This window comes from Betta splendens, chromosome 14, assembly GCF_900634795.4.
Source record: "Betta splendens chromosome 14, fBetSpl5.4, whole genome shotgun sequence".
Classification (NCBI taxonomy): domain Eukaryota; kingdom Metazoa; phylum Chordata; class Actinopteri; order Anabantiformes; family Osphronemidae; genus Betta; species Betta splendens.
In genome coordinates this window covers 17,208,290-17,214,289 of record NC_040894.2, presented here as the reverse complement: position 1 = coordinate 17,214,289, position 6,000 = coordinate 17,208,290, and the positions used below count along the sequence as shown (strand labels likewise).

Below are 6,000 nucleotides of genomic sequence, written 5' to 3'. Positions count from 1 at the left end.
GTCTAGTGCAGCCTTAAACCCTAACAGCTCTATGATCTGCATTCCAACACACACTGCTCTGGCCAGACACACCAAACAATGGCAGCCACCCAAGATGGCTGCAACAGCTGATTGCTCTCTTCTCAAGACCCTTTTGCCCCCTTAATTATAGATTCTTCTCAAGTCCCAAATTAGTGCAGCCAGAGCATGCTAGCAAAAAGTGGACCATTGACAACCCTCCTCTGCAGTGTCTCTAGGAGCTTTGGAGTTCTGCCAGGTAAGCATTTTGTGTTCAGGTGCGTTTAAAGTGAAAAGCAACCAATGATAGCCTGTCTTTTTGAAATGTGACAGGACAGTCCTTTAGTGAACATAGACTTGCCAGTGCACTTGCCATATCCTGGGACTCTTTCACAGGAATGCAGTTCCAACTGGCCATCTTGTGAACGCTCATGGACTGTCACACACATTGATTATCTACATCGGACAAAACATTAGGTGAAAATTTCTGCCTGGTTTCGAACCAGGGGCCTTTTGCGTGTAAGGCAAACGTGATAACCACTACACTACAGAAACCTGACAGGGCTTTGAGAGACAGTTCTTGAGGAAGGAGCGGTCCAAAAAAACTTGTTGAACGTGCCGACTATGCTTTCCATGGGTACATGTGAATCAATGGAGCTAAAGCGGAGCCTCCAAATGTTTTTGGTCACTTTGGAAAATACTTGAACCACAAATTTGCTTTGTTAAAGCCTAAATTCCACACAAAAATTGTGTGTCAAGTGTGACTTGGTGTCCCTACAGACCAAAAAATGGCAAATTGGTCCTCGTTAGTATAGTGGCCGTTATCTCCACTTGTCACGCAGAAAACCAGGGGTCGATTCCCTGACGGGGAGTGTTTTTCTTTGTCATCCCACCACATGACGCATGAATTTATTTTCTTTTATAAAAAAACAGCTGAGGATTGCTGCTTTTGACTACCACAAAGTAACTCTTTTTTGCTGGAGTAGCTCAGGCGGGAGAGTGTTAGACTGAAGATCTGCATCCGTCGGTCCATCCCAGGTTTCAGCAACAGATGTCCAAACTCTGAGATGCAAAACGTAACCATGTCCTCATGTTTGATTTGTTGCTTTTTAGAAGAATCGACAGATCATGTGCCACGCATTTCTACTATATAGATATTTTGAACATGGCTACAGTGGCATAAAATTTGCCTATGCATGGAGAAAGTTAAAAGAAAAACTTACCTCTTTCTGCCTGGCATCAAACAAGGGACCTTTTGCGTGTGAAGCAAACGTGATAACCACTACATGACAGAAACCCATACCATGTTGCACATTGACTTCCTCTTTAAGCAGAATCTTCGACTCACTTTTTGAACAACATGACTTTGTGTTGCTCTTGCCTTGTCAGCAAGACGTGGAGGTTCCTCGACAGGAAATGGTCTAGTGCAGCCTTAAACCCTAACAGCTCTATGATCTGCATTCCAACACACACTGCTCTGGCCAGACACACCAACAATGGCAGCCACCCAAGATGGCTGCAACAGCTGACTGCTCTCTTCTCAAGACCCTTTTGCCCCCTTAATTATAGATTCTTCTCAAGTCCAAATTAGTGCGCCAGAGCATGCTAGCAAAAAGTGGAGCCATTCACAACCCTCCTCTGCAGTGTCTCTAGGAGCTTTGGAGTTCTGCCAGGTAAGCATTTTGTGTTCAGGTGCGTTTCAAAGTGAAAAGCAACCAATGATAGCCTGTCTTTTTGAAATGTTTACAGGACAGTCCTTTAGTGAACATAGACTTGCCAGTGCACTTTGCCATATCCCGGCACTCTTTCACAGGAAATGCAGTTCCAACTGGCCATCTTGTGAACGGTCATGGTGTGTCACACACATTGATTATCTACATCGGACAAAACATTACGTGAAAGTTTCTGCCTGGTTTCGAACCAGGGGCCTTTTGCGTGTTAGGCAAACGTGATAACCACTACACTACAGAAACCTGACAGGGCTTTGAGAGACAGTTCTTGAGGAAGGAGCGGTCCAAAAAAACTTGTTGCATATGTCGACTATGCTTTCCATGGGTACATGTGAATCAATAGAGCTAAAGCGGAGCCTCCAAATGTTTTTGGTCTCTTTGGAAAATACTTGAACCACAAACTTGCTTTGTTGCAGCTTAAATTCCACACAAAAATTGTGTGTCAAGTGTGACTTGGTGTCCTACAGACCACAAAATGGCAAATTTGGCTCCTCGTTAGTATAGTGGCCAGTATCTCCGCTTGTCACGCGAAGACCAGGATTCGATTCCCTGACGGGGAGTGTTTTTCTTTGTCATCCCACCACATGGCGCATGAATTTACTTTCTTTTATAAAAAAAAAACAGCTGAGGATTGTTGCTTTTGACTACCACAAAGTCACTCTTTTTTGCTGGAGTAGCTCAGGCGGGAGAGTGTTAGACTGAAGATCTGCATCCTTCGGTCCATCCCAGGTTTCAGCAACAGATGTCCAAACTCTGAGATGCAAAACGCAACCATGTCCTCACGTTTGATTTGTTGCTTTTTAGAAGAATCGACAGATCATGTGCCATGCATTTCTACTATCATAGATATTTTGAACATGGCTACAGTGGCATAAAAATTACCCCTGCATGGAGAAAGTTGAAAGAAAAACTTACCTTTTTCTGCCTGGCATCAAACAAGGGACCTTTTGCGTGTGAAGCAAACGTGATAACCACTACATGACAGAAACCCATACCATGTTGCACATTGACTTCCTCTTTAAGCAGAATCTTTGACTCACTTTTTGAACAACATGACTTTGTGTTGCTCTTGCCTTGTCAGCAAGACGTGGAGGTTCCTCGACAGGAAATGGTCTAGTGCAGCCTTAAACCCTAACAGCTCTATGATCTGCATTCCAACACACACTGCTCTGGCCAGACACACCAACAATGGCAGCCACCCAAGATGGCTGCAACAGCTGACTGCTCTCTTCTCAAGACCCTTTTGCCCCCTTAATTATAGATTCTTCTCAAGTCCAAATTAGTGCGCCAGAGCATGCTAGCAAAAAGTGGAGCCATTGACAACTGTTATGGGAAAAATTGCCTCTTCCTTATGTCTATGTCTCTTCCTTACTTCTATGCAGTTATTATATGATTTATGGCTTATGTTCTGTAATTAATATCTTGTGTTTTGCCTTACTGTATGCATTTGACATTTCACCTACATTGTTCAATGATTGTCTCTGCCTGATAGACTCTCAACTCTAGCTCCCAAACCCAAGGTCAGGGAGTTGTGTCCCTGTCTGTTGAGACTTGGTGCTCCTTTCTCACAGATAGTTGGACGTCAGCAATGCAGGTGTGAGAATGTAAATATCTTAAGACACACTGCGACAGGGAGGAGATGGTGCATGTAATTTGATTGGGTTAGAAAGACATTCCACCCTAGTCGGACAGAGAAGCTAAAAGGCAGAAGCAACTTGAAGATCGTGGGCTTTTTGCATCAAACCTTTGTGGTGCGTGCACTGATCTCCCCAGCTGGTTTTTGGTTTGTTGATGTGCACGATCAACATCCATGCTTTTTATTTGCTTTCCCCATTATTTTTATTTTCTTTATTATTTCAATAAATCGCACAAAAGGACAACTCTCTCTCATCTACTTCTTTATGGAAAATTTCCACCACAACAACCCTCCTCTGCAGTGTCTCTAGGAGCTTTGGAGTTCTGCCAGGTAAGCATTTTGTGTTCAGGTGCGTTTCAAAGTGAAAAGCAACCAATGATAGCCTGTCTTTTTGAAATGTTGACAGGACAGTCCTTTAGTGAACATAGACTTGCCAGTGCACTTTGCCATATCCCGGCACTCTTTCACAGGAAATGCAGTTCCAACTGGCCATCTTGTGAACGGTCATGGTGTGTCACACACATTGATTATCTACATCGGACAAAACATTACGTGAAAGTTTCTGCCTGGTTTCGAACCAGGGGCCTTTTGCGTGTAAGGCAAACGTGATAACCACTACACTACAGAAACCTGACATGGCTTTGAGAGACAGTTCTTGAGGAAGGAGCGGTCCAAAAAAACTTGTTGAACGTGCCGACTATGCTTTCCATGGGTACATGTGAATCAATGGAGCTAAAGCGGAGCCTCCAAATGTTTTTGGTCACTTTGGAAAATACTTGAACCACAAATTTGCTTTGTTAAAGCCTAAATTCCACACAAAAATTGTGTGTCAAGTGTGACTTGGTGTCCTACAGACCAAAAAATGGCAAATTTGGTCCTCGTTAGTATAGTGGCCAGTATCTCCACTTGTCACGCGGAAAACCAGGGGTCGATTCCCTGACGGGGAGTGTTTTTCTTTGTCATCCCACCACATGACGCATGAATTTATTTTCTTTTATAAAAAAACAGCTGAGGATTGCTGCTTTTGACTACCACAAAGTAACTCTTTTTTGCTGGAGTAGCTCAGGCGGGAGAGTGTTAGGATGAAGATCTGCATCCTTCGGTCCATCCCAGGTTTCAGCAACAGATGTCCAAACTCTGAGATGCAAAACGCAACCATGTCCTCACGTTTGATTTGTTGCTTTTTAGAAGAATCGACAGATCATGTGCCATGCATTTCTACTTCATAGATATTTTGAACATGGCTACAGTGGCATAAAAATTACCCCTGCATGGAGAAAGTTGAAAGAAAAACTTACCTTTTTCTGCCTGGCATCAAACAAGTGACCTTTTGCGTGTGAAGCAAACGTGATAACCACTACATGACAGAAACCCATACCATGTTGCACATTGACTTCCTCTTTAAGCAGAATCTTTGACTCACTTTTTGAACAACATGACTTTGTGTTGCTCTTGCCTTGTCAGCAAGAGGTGGAGGTTCCTCGACAGGAAATGGTCTAGTGCAGCCTTAAACCCTAACAGCTCTATGATCTGCATTCCAACACACACTGCTCTGGCCAGACACACCAACAATGGCAGCCACCCAAGATGGCTGCAACAGCTGACTGCTCTCTTCTCAAGACCCTTTTGCCCCCTTAATTATAGATTCTTCTCAAGTCCAAATTAGTGCGCCAGAGCATGCTAGCAAAAAGTGGACCCATTGACAAACCTCCTCTGCAGTGTCTCTAGGAGCTTTGGAGTTCTGCCAGGTAAGCATTTTGTGTTCAGGTGCGTTTCAAAGTGAAAAGCAACCAATGATAGCCTGTCTTTTTGAAATGTTTACAGGACAGTCCTTTAGTGAACATAGACTTGCCAGTGCACTTTGCCATATCCCGGCACTCTTTCACAGGAAATGCAGTTCCAACTGGCCATCTTGTGAACGCTCATGGTGTGTCACACACATTGATTATCTACATCGGACAAAACATTACGTGAAAGTTTCTGCCTGGTTTCGAACCAGGGGCCTTTTGCGTGTTAGGCAAACGTGATAACCACTACACTACAGAAACCTGACAGGGCTTTGAGAGACAGTTCTTGAGGAAGGAGCGTTCGAAAAAAACTTGTTGCATATGTCGACTATGCTTTCCATGGGTACATGTGAATCAATAGAGCTAAAGCGGAGCCTCCAAATGTTTTTGGTCTCTTTGGAAAATACTTGAACCACAAACTTGCTTTGTTGCAGCTTAAATTCCACACAAAAATTGTGTGTCAAGTGTGACTTGGTGTCCTACAGACCACAAAATGGCAAGTTTGACCCTTGTTAGTATAGTGGCCGGTATCTCCGCTTGTCACGCGGAAAACCAGGGTTCGATTCCCTGGCGGGGAGTGTTTTTCTTTGTCATCCCACAACATGACGCATGAATTTACTTTCTTTTATAAAAAAAACAGCTGAGGATTGCTGCTTTTGACTACCACAAAGTAACTCTTTTTTGCTGGAGTAGCTCAGGCGGGAGAGTGTTAGGATGAAGATCTGCATCCTTCGGTCCATCCCAGGTTTCAGCAACAGATGTCCAAACTCTGAGATGCAAAACGCAAACATGTCCTCACGTTTGATTTGTTGCTTTTTAGAAGAATCGACAGATCATGTGCCATGCATTT

At 43.7% G+C, this 6,000-nt stretch overlaps 4 non-coding genes across 4 annotated transcripts; all 4 read right to left on the bottom strand.

Moving 5' to 3' along the window:
* Positions 1 to 479: 479 nt before the first annotated feature.
* Positions 480 to 552, bottom strand: trnav-uac (transfer RNA valine (anticodon UAC)). The gene has a single exon. It is a non-coding gene; the product is annotated as a tRNA-Val (tRNA).
* Positions 553 to 1,897: 1,345 nt separating this feature from the next.
* On the bottom strand, positions 1,898 to 1,970 carry trnav-aac (transfer RNA valine (anticodon AAC)). Its single transcript has one exon. It is a non-coding gene; the product is annotated as a tRNA-Val (tRNA).
* A 1,950-nt stretch (positions 1,971 to 3,920) lies between these two features.
* On the bottom strand, positions 3,921 to 3,993 carry trnav-uac (transfer RNA valine (anticodon UAC)). Its single transcript has one exon. It is a non-coding gene; the product is annotated as a tRNA-Val (tRNA).
* A 1,345-nt stretch (positions 3,994 to 5,338) lies between these two features.
* trnav-aac (transfer RNA valine (anticodon AAC)) lies at positions 5,339 to 5,411 on the bottom strand. The gene has a single exon. It is a non-coding gene; the product is annotated as a tRNA-Val (tRNA).
* Positions 5,412 to 6,000: the final 589 nt, after the last annotated feature.